The following is a 14,350-nucleotide window of genomic DNA, read 5'->3' as shown; positions in this document are numbered from 1 at the left end:
TTAACTTCCAATTGCTTAGGAAATGAGCGAAATAAAAATGGGAACTTTTGCATACCTTTTACGTAAACCGTTTTATGGATCTTAAAAGAGGAATAAAACGACAATTTCAAAGAAATAGCTCAGTGGGTATAAATCTTTGGAGATTACGCCGATTTAAGAATAGCAATAAAAGATATCAGAAAGAGTCACTCGACTTCTGCGCAGTTAGTCATCGATTTGTTTAATTTTATATCCCAAAGTTTCAAAGCCAAGGGTTAAAATTACAAGCCTTACCTCATCATTACCCCTATTTTTACCCCAAAACTCTTCAGCTTTATAATATTGTTATACATACAAAATAAATTAATAAATAATGCAAGCCTCCGATTCCGGAGGGTGTGGGGTCGAATCCGGTCCGGGGCATGCACCTCCAACTTTTCAGTTGTGTGCATTTTAGGAAATTAATTATCACGTGTCTCAAACGGTGAAGGAAAACATCGTGAGGAAACCTGCACACCAGAGAATTTCTTAATTCTCTGCGTGTGTGAAGTCTGCCAATCCACATTGAGCCAGCGTGGTGGACTATTGTCCTAATCCCTCTCATTCAGAGAGGAGACTCGAGCTCAGCAGTGAGCCGCATATGGGTTGATAACGACGCAAGTAAATGCAAAGCTTCCTTATTAAAAAGCAACCAAGCGCCAAAGATACCGTCAAACAATGTTTATTTCATAAAACAAACAAAAGAAACACCCGCGCTAAAAATCCCTCTTTAACTCTCATTTTTATTATAGTGCCTTACAAAAACAGTTTACTTTCATACGACAACAATAACAGTTTAAAAACGATGGAAGTCTTTAGCGAACTACGTATAACCAACGGCTCGGCGCTGAAACTCGGAATTAGTTCTGGAAAGTCCTATAATAAATTTTCGCGCAACGTTTCAAAGTATTTAATAAGGAAAATTGTAAATAAATTCACTCCAAACTAGGGTTGGATATCGGAAAAAAAACAGCTTGAAATGTACACGAGGATTTAGGATATTTGCCACAATAGCAAGCTGCCAGTTTTGGAAGTGACTTTGAAAGTTTTTGCCGTAAAATTTCTATTCAATGGTATGCCATTACTATTCTAAAAACTTTATGAATAAAGTATATTTTCAAGTATTTCTACATAAAGAATATTTATGTTATATTAACGAGTACCAGCCGTGATTGGAGAGCCCATTGGATATGACCTTTGTTTAAGTTAGGATCCACCTCCAACTTTTCAATTAGGTATTTGTGTTTTAAAAAAATAAATATCACGTGTCTAAAACACTGAAGGAAAAACATCGTGTAGAAATCTGCACGATCTTCCTATATTCTCTACGTGTGTGAAGTCTGCCAGTCTGGTGGATGGTAATTATAACTTAACTAAGAGGAGACTCGTGCTCAACAGTAAGCCAAATATATGTTGTTAATGATGATGATTTGAATAACTTGATGATTTTGACGGCCTCCGTGGCGCAGTGGTGTGCGCGGTGGATTTACAAGACGGAGGTCCTGGGTTCGATCCCCAGCTGGGCCGATTGAGGTTTTCCTAATTAGTCCAGATCTGGCTGGTTGGAAGCTTTGGCCGTGGTTAGTTACCACCCGAACGATAAAGACGTACCGCCAAGCTGTTTAGCGTTCCGGTACGACGTCGTGTAGAAATCCAGAGTAAAATCTTTTTCAATTCCAAATTTCAGCTAAATCGCTTCAGTAGTAGCAGCGTTATAGAGTAACAAACATCCAAACATTCAAACATACATCCAAACATCCATACAAACTTTCGCCTTTATAATATTAGTGTGATAGTGTGATTATATGCTAATATACAGAAATGCAAGCTGTCCCAATATTAACTAATTCCAATCACGTTCACCCTGGATGCTGAGCGTTTGGCGCGCTTCCAAACAACTAACTGACGCGCTGTTCTATGACACTTTATACTCTTTGACTTTCTATACGAAATTGAGGACATATAGGCTTTGACTATCATATATTCAACGTGGTTAACTTTAGGAGTGTATTTTGAAAGCATTTAGATTTTTTATATCGGCGTTAGATGCATATAATCAGAAAATTTTAACCCCTCCATATACGAGAGGAGATATACACCTATCTCGCTGCTCCAATGGCGGGGTTAGGTTGATATTGTAAAATCAATAACAACTCATCATCATCATATCAGCCGATGGACGTCCACAGCAGGACATAGGCCTTTAGTTGGGACTTCCAAACATCCTGAGCCGCCTGCATCCGGCAAATCCCTGATACTCGCTTGATATTATCAGTCCACCTGAAGAACAGTCGATCAACACTGCGTTTACTAGTACGGATAAGCCATTCCAGCACCGTGGGACCCCAACGTCCATCGGCTCTTCAGCTTTGTGACGCGTTGAGCTATATCGGTGACTTCTTCTGCGGATTCCTCATTTCTGGTTCGATCACGCAGAGATGCTCTGCATAACTCGTTCCATTGTCCGCTGTGTGACTCTGAGCCTTCTTACGAGGCCCATAGTTAACGACCGAGTCCGGAACCATATGTCATCACTGGCAACACGCGCTGTTCGAAGACTTTTGTCTTCAGGCATTGAGGAATTTGGGACGAAAATATATCGCGAAGTTTCCCGAACGACAACTAACGGATATTAATCATAATGACCGGCACCGACGGCTTAAGGTCTCATTCGCACGATAATTAAAACCGATGCGTTAAAACCCAGCATTGGCGGGTATAGGGCGTATGAAGCTAAATGAAGGTCTATTTCTCGCCCAAAATTTAAAATGCAGCACTGCTCGATAAAAAGCGCTGTTTTAAAAACGCTATCGTGTGAACATATACTTGGAAATGCATTTGTTGTATTTGAAAGCTTTTTTAACGTCTTGTTAAAAAAAACTGTCGTGCGAATGAAGGCTAACGTGCTCTACGAGGCATGGCTTTACCTACTCACTGCGGCAGAGGTCGTCAAATCTAACCGACCATATATTTTTTCCAATAAAAATCGTATTAAATAAAAACATACAACCGTGAACAAGAATTAACATCGGTTCTGCAGCGCTGAGACACATTGGTTCCACGTTTAAGCGGCGTTTTATTTTCGCCCCAATGTTAAATGGTCCATAGAATCAATATTGTGCTCAATGCCCTTTCATATTAAATAAATCACCCAAAGCGTTAAAAGCTTCGATGGCTTCCCTTTAAGCACTTTGATATAAGCGCCTAAAGCTCATTGGTCCAGAGGTTAAGTTCTCGGGTTACGTATCATGATGTCTTGATTTCGAGTCCTTACGTATACGTACCTGGTCCTTAGGTCTTGGAAGCGATCCCTGGATAGACCGATTGAGGTTTTCTTAATTTGTTAATTTGTCCAGTTCTGGCTGGTGGGAGGCCTCGGCCTTGGTCAAGAAGTTTATTCTTCTCGTCCAGGAACATGGCATATTATATGCCAGCATATAAAAATACAGAGTTCTCTTTGCATGTAGCTCTTTATTTCCTGATACTTTTTCTGGCGTTTTTACCTTAAAAAATCAGGCAAAATTAAACAAATGGTACTCTAACTTTTAATAGTTTGAGACACGTTAAATTGAATTTCATAAAATACATTTATAACTGAAAAAAATTGAAGGTGCATGCCCTGGAACTGATTCGAATCTACACCTTTAAAATTGAAGACAGAAGTCATATACATCCAATCCAGAAGCAATTTTCTATTTTGTATGATCGATACGTACTATGTCTCTGACACCTACCCTAGTTGAAAGCCTTGTGCCACCGCTGTTTGTTATTCAGAGCTTAGTTTAAATTCAGTTTGATCGACCTCATTAAGTCGAGTGCTTTTGACAAGATTGAGCCATGCCTAGAGATGTACTCAACAAGAACTACAAGTTTTCGGTACAAGATCTCTTATTGAGAACTTATTAAATTTGGATTCTTGTTTTTGAATTTACAACAAACTATGTTATTTAGTGATAGCCCCGTGGATATGACCTCTGCCTCCAATTCCGGAGGGTGTGGGTTCGAATCCAGTCCGGGGCATGCACCTCCAACTTTTCAGTTGTGTGCATTTTAAGAAACTAAATATCACGTGTCTCAATCGGTGAAGGAAAACATCGTGAGGAAACCTGCATACCAGAGAATTATCTACATTCTCTGCGTGTGTGAAGTCTGCCAATCCGCATTTGGCCAGCGTGGTAGACTATTGGCATAACCCCTCTCATTCTGAGAGGAGACTCGAGCTCAGCAGTGAGCCGAATATGGGTTGATGACGATGTTATTTACTACAAAACTTGCTTAATCAGCGCTTTTATCAAGTATGTCTGTCACGTAGATCAAGTGCTGAGTTTTTTGCTGACACTAATACTAGTCTCGCGATTTTACTCGCTTAGTTCCCGTTTCCGCGAGAATACGGGAATAAACTATAGTCTATGACACTCGCAAATAACGTGGCTTCCTAGCGGTAAAAAAAAATTCATAATGGTTCAATAGCAAAAAGAAAGAGGTGAAAATAACAGCTTCAAAAATAACTTTATCACCCGGCCCGTTGGACCCATTATCCCTATTTTTTAGAAACTTTTATTAAAGATTATAGCTCTTATTTCCAAAACCAACAATAACAGCTTAAAGTGCTATTGCTGGTTGAGCAACTTAAGCCGTTTGAGCTGCTTAAGTCGTTCGAATGGAATATACACGCGGCATAATAAATTTGCTTAATTCAGCATAATTCCTTTTGGCTGTGTAGGGCCAGAAAAGGCTAAACTTTTGTCGTGGAAATTATAGCAAAGTATTTGTAAGCGCTTTTAATCCCTTTTAGTATTGTTAAGTGGTAACTTTTATTTATTTGTTTCATTTTATAGTCATTGGCGTATCTAGGATTATTTCCTGGTGTGGGCCTGGGCCTGGGGTGGACTGGACAGTGTCTACACTCAATATTAAAATTTCGTTTTGGAAAAAATATTTGTGAACGCAGACCTCTGAAACGGCTCGACTTATTTATTGTTTTTTCTTTATATCTATAGTAGGTATTAGAAAAGGTCTCAATATATTTATCAAAATCTTTACTTGTAAGTTTTTCTTTATTATAAGTTGTAATTGTTATTATTTGATATTTTGTGTAAAATTATTAGTATTTCGGTGTTTATCTTAGAATTTCAAACTGGTAGCCCAGTATCCTAGGGTGCGCACTGGACTATTCTACGGTGAGCCCGGCCCACCCGGTATATACGCCTAAGTTTATAGCCTCCATGGCTCAGCAGTTAAGTCGGACTTCAAGGCAAGAGGGCTAAAATTCGATTCACACTCGTTGGACTAAATGTCGTACGTGTATTTAAAGCACTTGGAGCTTTTAGAAGGTTATTTCTGCCACAAAGACGTTTCTGGACCAGTCACATAGCAATTCTAAACTATTTATAACACTGCAATACAAATGCCTTAATACAAATAGTTACATAATCCGAGATAAACGTAAACTAACTGTATTGAATTTTTAACTACGAATAAACTACATTGCGTCACTGTACTTAATGTTTCCGCTCGCGATACTAGAGTATCCATTCCGTCAGTGACACTAATCTCTATAGTTTGCCATTTCTATTTTCTCGTTAAGATTTTTTTAGAATATTTGCCGTAATCTTTTTTAAAAATAACCAACTAACGGACACCCGCGTCTCCGTTCGTGTGATTTATACTGTTACAAAACCCGCGGGAACCATGGACTTTTTCGGGATGAAAAATAGCTGTTTTCCTCATAGGTACTTTAAGAAAAATTTCATTCAAATCGGTTCTGTTGTTTATCCATGTAAAGGTAACAGACAGACATACAGACAGTCTTATTTTCACATTTATAATATTAGTATGGATATTCTCGGTATATTTAGTCCCTCTTTAAAAAAGAGTCTTTCCGACAAAAGACTGTATTCAGAGTTGTTATCGCCGTTTAGTGTTGGAAATAGTAGTCTGTGACGGATATGACGTCGCTCGATCTCGTGTTGGCTTCAGTGTGCACGTGGCGTTCGAGCCGTCCTCATCTCTTGTTGTGAAATTCTTTATGGGTTACTTGGGATACGCGGGGAGAGTGACTTGAGTGGAAAAGGGGAGTGTTTGTATACAGTCAAAGGCGCCTTTAACCCTACACACATCGTTCACAAGTACGTGACTCCACTCAAGGTCATTCTCTGCCATTCTAGGGTCTTATTTTGGTTACAGTTTGATTTATTAATTAAGTTGTCCTGATAAGTGTTGTGAATCATAACCTTTGTTCGACATTAGTTTTCTTATATTTGTAATCACCTTTTGAGTGGGCACGACAATGTCCAACGGGTATCAAACTCATTACCTCTCGGATTGAATCTGCTCTCACCCAAAATAACAACGGTCCTCCGTTTTTACCTCCTTTACTCCATTTTTGGTCACTGTACTTACCTATGATAAGAGCATGAGCTAATAAACTTACAAATGTCTGGCCAATCTCCATGTCAATTTCAATTCCTTGTTATTTAAAATTTTGTTTACACAACACAATACAAGGAAGTTTCAATACAGTAAATGACAATAGTCTTCATCTAACCGCGCGGATGCATCTGGCTCTTTGCCAGACGTCTGAGACTACTGCGCTGCGGAAGTCGATAGGCGATGAAAGAAATACTAACTGTGTTGCTTCTACTACTTGCGGCACGTAATAGTAGTACAAGAGACAGATGCAAGATAAAGGCGGTTTGACGGCCTCCGTGGCGCAGTGGTTTGCGCGGTGAATTCACAAAACGGAGGTCCTGGGTTCGATCCCCGGCTGGGCAGATTGAGATTTTCTTAATTTGTCCAGGTCTGGCTGGTGGAAGGCTTCGACCGTGGCTAGTTACCACCCTACCGGCAAAGACGTACCGCCAAGCGTTCCGGGACAATGCCGTGTAGAAACCGAAAGGGGTGTGGATTTTCATCCTCCTCCTAACAAGTTAGCCCGCTTCCATCTTAGACTGCATCATCACTTACCATCAGGTGAGATTGTAGTCAAGGGCTAACTTGTAAAGAATAAAAAAAAGGCGGAATTATATTTGTCTGACGTGACGTGACGTTTCAGAACAGAATCGGTATCATACATTTTGTGTGCGACGCATCCTCAGACCAATTATAGAAGGACCTGTATCGCACATAGTCACGAACAAAATTATCTGTCATTTTCTGAAGAAAACGAGCTTAGATTTGGTATATATCTTATACTAAACTAGAAGATTATGCCCGTTTTTTACACAATTCAATTAAACAAAAAGGTATTTTTACCGACGAACACGATTACAATTATATAACATCGATACTATAGATACAGTTTTTATAATCGCATTAGATCGTTGATCATATACTTTGACAGAAAAGTAACGTCTAGAGAGACAGGTCCTATACAATAATTGGTCTTAGGACGCATCAGAAGCCATCATGGCATGTCACAACACATAAGTGTAAGCGTTGCCATACAAAATGTATGACACCGATAATGTTCTGTTGCGTCACGACACGACCAGTCAGACAAATGTAAATCCGCCTTAAAAACGACTGTAGATGTTATTCCGCTATCGCAGCGGCATGATGATGATGTGCAATATTTTTTAAGTACGTCCAAAAAAGGGGTTCTGAATTCGACTAGTGTGTGTCACACTATAGTAAGTTTGTATGGATGTATGATGTTTGTGCTCTTTCATGCATTGGCAATTTGTATTGATGTACAAATGTTTGAATAGTCTTTTACGCAAAGACTTTTTGTATGGATGTTTTTTGCTCTTTCACGCATAAACAACCAACTGAATATTGCTAAAATTTAGATTGGAGATAAATTATTGATACACATGAGGATACTTTTTTTCAGGCGGACAAAGTCGCGGGCATCCGCTAGTCATATTAATGTTTATTTTTATGTTTGTTACTCTTTTACGCCACATCTACTGAGTAATTTGGCTGAAATCTAGAAAAGTTTTGAGTGAGAGTTGCAAATTTTAGATGGCGCGAAGTAAATAACTGTAATAGGTTACTTAAAAAATGTAACGTAAATCATTCTCCGTCTTTTCAGATGTAGCAGTCATTTATTAAGTGTTGCTTGGACTATAGAGTGCGGGCCCACCTATAGGCTGGGCCCGTCACCATTTTTCAGAACAAGTAGGTAAGTGTGTCTGAGGGTACCCTGATTTTCCAAAAGGCAGATCAAGTGAAAACGAAAAAACACCTTCTGAACTTTACACATAATTTTTGTTGTAAAAGTTCATCATCAATATTATCAACCCATTTTCGGCTCACTGCTAAGGTCGAGTCTCCTCTCAGAATGAGAGGGGTTAGGCCAATAGTCCACCTCGCAGGCTCTATGAGGATTGGCAGACTTTACACACGCAGAGAATTAACAAAATTCTCAGGTAAGCAGGTTTCCTCACGATGTTTTTCATTCACCATTTGAGACACGTGATATTCAATTAAAACCAAGTCGCTATTAGTAATTAAAACCAATTATATTTCTTAAAAATGCACACAACTGAAAAGTTGGAGGTGGCCGAGTCCGAGGTCTCCGGTATCGGAGGCAGAGGTCATATCCACTGGGCTGTCACAGTTGCTTTATAATAATAGGGTCCGCTGGTTCAGTTTCTATTTTCAGTAGATTTTATCGAACATGTCGCTCTTTCTTTTGCCCCGATAGACAGGAAGTGAGAAAAAGATATTTTCGATTTCATCAACTTGACTTGAACTTTTACTAATAATGTGTACTACCCATTATTAGCCAGAATACACAAAGCTTACATGGTATGGACGGTTACCCCCCCGGTGACGCCGTAATGGTCCCGCAGGGAGATATCGGCACCTACTCAGACAGAAAAAAAAAACAAAGCTTACATTGAGGCTACCACTAAGTATTGATAAAGTGTATTGTCCAAAAAATTATTATGTAAGGTCCTGCTAATGCATAAGTTTAAGCAATGATGATTTACCTAATGATAAAGATGCTTGGCAGTTATTGGATCAGCTTCTATACCTTCGCACAGGAAGTAAATCTAAAAGCAATTTTAATGATGTTAACAATTTTAAATTATTGTAATATTGTATTTTTTTTTTAAAAGAGCTACTGTTGAGTTTCTTGCTGGCTCTTCTCAGTAAAACATCCCTTCCGAACCGGTGGTTAAAAGTGCTTGTAAACTAAGCCTACTTGCTAAAAATGATTTTTTAAAATAAATTATATCTTAGTCCAGAAATTAAATTGTAAGAATTGCAGCTTATATTTAGCAACTCCTAAATTTACTGCACGTACTCTGGACTCCGCCGTGTAATTTGTGACTGCGGTCGCAAGACAAACTTTGCTTTTCAAAGCGTCTTAGAGCACAATTTAGGGTAAATTATTCCAAACGGTTGCTTCCAATCATCCTCGACATTTTAGTGGAGTCAAATAATACATACAACAAGCACATTCAGGAAGTCCTCAGAAACAGCTCCGATTTTGATGATTTTTTTTAAGTCATGTTTTTTGGTCATATAAATCAGAAATCTTTTGGTGCTTGGACAAAATGATTTATATTGTTAAAAAATATCTATGCTATTTATATCAAAAATAATTTAAAAATACTACCGACATCAAAAATACAAACGTCTAAAGAAAACTAATAAGCGAAAGAAAATATAATATTTTTTATCTATTGATAACTTTCAAGGCGGTGTTTTCTTCTGCTTCTTAATTTCCTGCATAAGTTTGTGTTTTTGGAGTCGGTAGTGTTTTGTTTTTTAATTATTTATTCTTTAAATAGCATAAATATTGTTTAAATAATATAAATCATTCAGTCCCCATTCCAAAAGGTTTCTGATTTCAAATAATATCAAGAATCAAACTGAACAATAAAATCATCAAAATCGGAACTGTTTCTGAGCAGGTCGAGGGTAAATGTTCTATTGACTCGGCTATTTGGGGAGCTTCGCAATGCATGAGATTTAAACTACTCGTAAAATTTCTTCCCAAATAAAGAAAGCTGACGCCCCACGCTTTTACCCGCGTAGTTCCCGCGAGAATACGGGGATAAAATATAGCCTAGAATTTTCAAAATCGGTGTTAACTATGTTAACTAGTGGACCACTGCTACTTTGTCAGTGTTAAGAAAAATGTTAAATATATATAATTGTCTATTTTTTAAAAGATCTAAACGTCTAAATCGACTGAAAGCGGCTTTGTTTTCTACTACTATTTTTTTAATAAATTATTTATTTACATAGAAATATTTATGTTTAAATAAAAATATAGCTAGACACTATAATAATAATAGATGGAGTTGAATCACTACAAACTCACATCTACTTGACGTTTTTAACGTTCTCATAAAAAAGCCTATTAACAAACAAACGGAACTCCAAAACTCAAGGATGAAACAATCATAACTAAAACCTACAATTTAAGAAGGCATGAAAAAGAGATACTTAATATAAAAGTAAATATAAAGGTCTTTTATAGACATTACCGAGGCTTTGGCAGACGCCAGTTCCGAAGCTTTGTCATAATATTCAATTGTTTACAAAAACAAAAGATACATTTGTACTAACAACACTGATATACGACACCGTAGATACACCACACCCTCGTGTGGCTATGACACGTGTGGCAATATTGCAGAACTTTGGTAATTATCGATAATATGTGGTACTCGATCTTTGAGTTTTTCAATATCTTCGGATCACAAAACAAATCATCATTATTAATTTATCAGCCTACTTAAACGACCCGTTATAGGCCCGGCGGGCTTTCTCTTTCTATAGAATAGTGTTAGACAGAAAAAGATAGAGATCACTCAAAAGAAAACCTGAATATTTCATACCAATAAAGCTGAAGGCACACGATGCGTTGCGGCGCCACATCGCAAAGATCATCACCGTAGCAACGGGCACACGAGCGGTGCGTCGCCGCAACGTTGTTATCTCGCAGTGGCGCCGTAACAGCGTTGGACAGTCTGTTAATAACTCTTTGTCATAAACAACTGACCGGTGCCGCTCCGATATCACAACGCATTCACTCCTCCCCGCATCGTCTCGGTGTTGCAAGTTCGGTGCGGCGCGGCATCGTGTGACATGACACAGATATTTCTAGACGACGCAGCGTTACCGCTCCGGCGCCGCACCGCCGCCGCAGTGCCGCCGCAACACATAGTGTACCCCCGCTCTAACATAACATAGAAGCATAGAACATTTCACTAAAATCTTAATGAGAGAGATATATTGCGGTTGAATAATAACGGTGACATCGTTCTCTTTCGTTGATATGGGACAATACGAATATGTAAAATAAACCGAGACATCCTAGGCGCAGGACATCGAGGACTGAAGTCACTTAGGCTAATCATCATTAGATCAAGAAGCGGAGAAATAGAACATTATCCTAGGAGTCATTATCAACCCATATTTGGCTCACTGCTGAGCTCGAGTCTCCTCTCAGAATGAGAGGGGTTAGGCCAATAGTGCACCACGCTGGCCCAATGCGGATTGGCAGGCTTACATACGCAGAAAATTAAGAAAATTTTGTGGTATGCAGGTTTCCTCACGATGTTTTCCTTCACCGTTTGAGACACGTGATATTTAATTTCTTAATTCTAGAAGTATGTATTGCTATTTGTTTCAAATCAATGGCAAGCTTGTATAGCATTACGTTCACATCGCGCTCTAAATCGGCAAGTAGGCGTTAGCACAGTAAAGATATTACAAGCAGTATAATAACTCGGCCGTATTTTTGAAATAAATACCTACAGCCGCGCGGTACGTAAACATGTCATAGGGCTGCCCGCATGCAGCAATTTAATTACATTTGCTAACTTTGTGTTTCCACTTAGTTTTGTGATTGTAAATAAACTTTTTTTTATATAAACAAATAAAATACTTTATAAATGGTAGTAAAATGGGAAGTGATAAATAAAAATGCGTGTTTTTTGATTGGTTGATTTAATTAAGGCTGATACTACGTCAATGATCTTGAAGGATTGGTCGTATTCTTAAACATATTTATTTCGGTGATGCCATCTAGGTATTACCTCCACACTACGTGAACAAATAAAAAAAAAGATAAATACCTTCATGAAATTGTAGTGATTTAAAATAGATAATGAAACAATGAACAAACGCACTAATTGTCCCTACGATACGATAGTTCCCCTAGATTTCTCTAGGATGCCATTATCAGATCCTGACATGAAAAAAATGGGACTAACCTGAAAGAATATTCATCCAAACAAAAAAGAAACGGTTTACAAATGACGGAAATATCGCTGTAAATACGATACGATTCTTTTTGGAAGTCGGTTAAAATTCTTGTCACCAATGCCAAGCTGAGCAAAAGTTTTATGAGCTTGCACATTAAAGTGCATAAAATCCGCCATTTTGATTTTTTAAGAACTAAGTTACCCAGTGACACTCGACCTATCTAGACGAGTCTAATGACATATCATTTATCAGTATGTGTGCTTGGCAAATTTGTTCGTAACACTCCCGAAGGTCGGCGCGGTCCGTGAGGGGGGTAACGATGCCCAGCGCGTACGACTTCACACCCGCGCAGTCCTTTCCTCCCGTCGCCCGCATACAACAACAAGTCATAACATTCAAACACATACTCCTCCTTTGGGCTTCGCCGCAGTCGGGTAACAAAACACAAATGATCCGAGCACAGTCACACAATACATTGTACAAGCAGTCGAGGTTTTAATACAAGCTTATCGTACCTACTGTATCGTGATTCATGAACCGCGTATAGCTACACATTTCAATCGTGTCAATCACTTTCCTTTACTCTATTCACTTTATTTACTAATCCAGATACCTACCTTTATTCTGGAGATAAAAGGAAATACCTTATCCATTAAAAAATACAAGATTATGTACCTACCTACTAATAAGTAAATTTATTTTAAAGTTAACCTTTCAGAGTTTCCAGGTAACTTAAAAAAAGTTATCTCTGGATGGGATAATTTTGAATTCATGCATCCAAAAACGGCACAGTATTTCCTACTGGTCATAATTAAAAAAATCTAATACTATTAATACACTTTACTCTGTTAATACACCGTGCGTTCGTTCGTCACCGCGGCACAGTCGCGACTGTCTTCACCCTACGATCACCCCATGTTCAAGGAGCGTAGGTATAGCTCGCGTTTCGACCTCTAGTATGAAGTCCAACTACTGGTTGTAATATCTTTTCTGTGGCGTTAGTATCAAGTAAATACGTGCTCCGATATATTTATACGACCCCTTACACGTGTTTTGTAGCATAAATGATACGTTGCTGACAATGTGAATCATGAATTCTATGTATTACTGTAATCTGAGAAAACTAATTACGTATTACATAATATGAGCCGTGATAGCCTAGTGGATATGACCTCTGCGTTTGATTCGGAGGGCGAAGGTTCGAATCCAGTCCGGAGCATGCACCGCCAACTTTTCAGTTTTGTGCATTTTAAGAAACTAAATATCATGTGTCACAAACGTTAAAGGAAAAACCTGCATACCTGAGAATTTTGTTAATTATCTACGTCTGGGAAGTTTGCAAATCATTCTGAGAGGAGACCTGTGCTCAATAGTGAGCCATATATGGATTGTTAATGATGAGTATTCGTGTCTTGTAGAACACGAACTTTACTTGTTCTACGAGTACACTTATACCTTACACTATAACCGCATATACCTTATACTATAACTAGCAATTGCCTGCAGCTTCATCACGACTTTTTTTAGTACTTTTATAGGATCTCCGTCATACATGATTTTTACGTAACTTTAAATGTTTATGCAGTGCATGCAATGATCTTAAAAATAATAGTTTTTCACGTTTTCGCAACACTTTTTGTTGGTGCTACGCTCCTAATAAATATCCTGAGATAAACTGTTTCAATCAAACAGACAAACTCTTCAAATTTATATTATCAGTATACATTGCGATAGATTTATCTTAGTAAAATCATCTCTATTGTAAACAGAGCAGTGTTCAAGAGGAAAATATTGATAGTATTTACTGAGTAAACCGAGGCCTTAATAGAAATGTTTGTTTGCTCCCCTCACACTCCGAAACGTTTTGTCAAGCGACTATTGATGAAGTGGGGCTTTATGTTCTTTACTTCTGACAATAAAGGAAAATGACAAATAAATTCGGGATCAGTAAATTAAATTGCTTCGTAGTTTGACGCAATTTGTTTCTTTGGCACAGATGTTTTAGTAATAGATGGAGAGCCGAAGAGGGGATTTTAGTATTTACAAGAGCACGTCAGACGGCTCAAGGGAACTTTCTTTTAGCGGTCTCAGAGGTGATTACAAAAATAAGAAAACTAATGTCGAACCAAGGTTATGATTCACAACATTTGTCAGGACA

The 14,350-nt window shown here is 38.3% G+C and overlaps 1 protein-coding gene across 1 annotated transcript in view; it reads left to right on the top strand.

Annotated features, from left to right (window-relative positions):
• Window positions 1–14,350, top strand: part of LOC112045027 (RING finger protein nhl-1) — a 127,632-nt gene that overhangs the window by 29,112 nt on the left and 84,170 nt on the right. Inside the window, exon 2 of the mRNA XM_052885653.1 lies at window positions 8,054–8,143. The gene's annotated coding sequence lies outside the window, so the exon portion shown is untranslated. The remainder of the gene's footprint in view (window positions 1–8,053; window positions 8,144–14,350) is intronic.

This window comes from Bicyclus anynana, chromosome 14, assembly GCF_947172395.1.
Source record: "Bicyclus anynana chromosome 14, ilBicAnyn1.1, whole genome shotgun sequence".
In the NCBI taxonomy this organism is placed as follows: Eukaryota; Metazoa; Arthropoda; class Insecta; order Lepidoptera; family Nymphalidae; genus Bicyclus; species Bicyclus anynana.
This window is presented reverse-complemented; position numbering and strand designations above follow the sequence as displayed.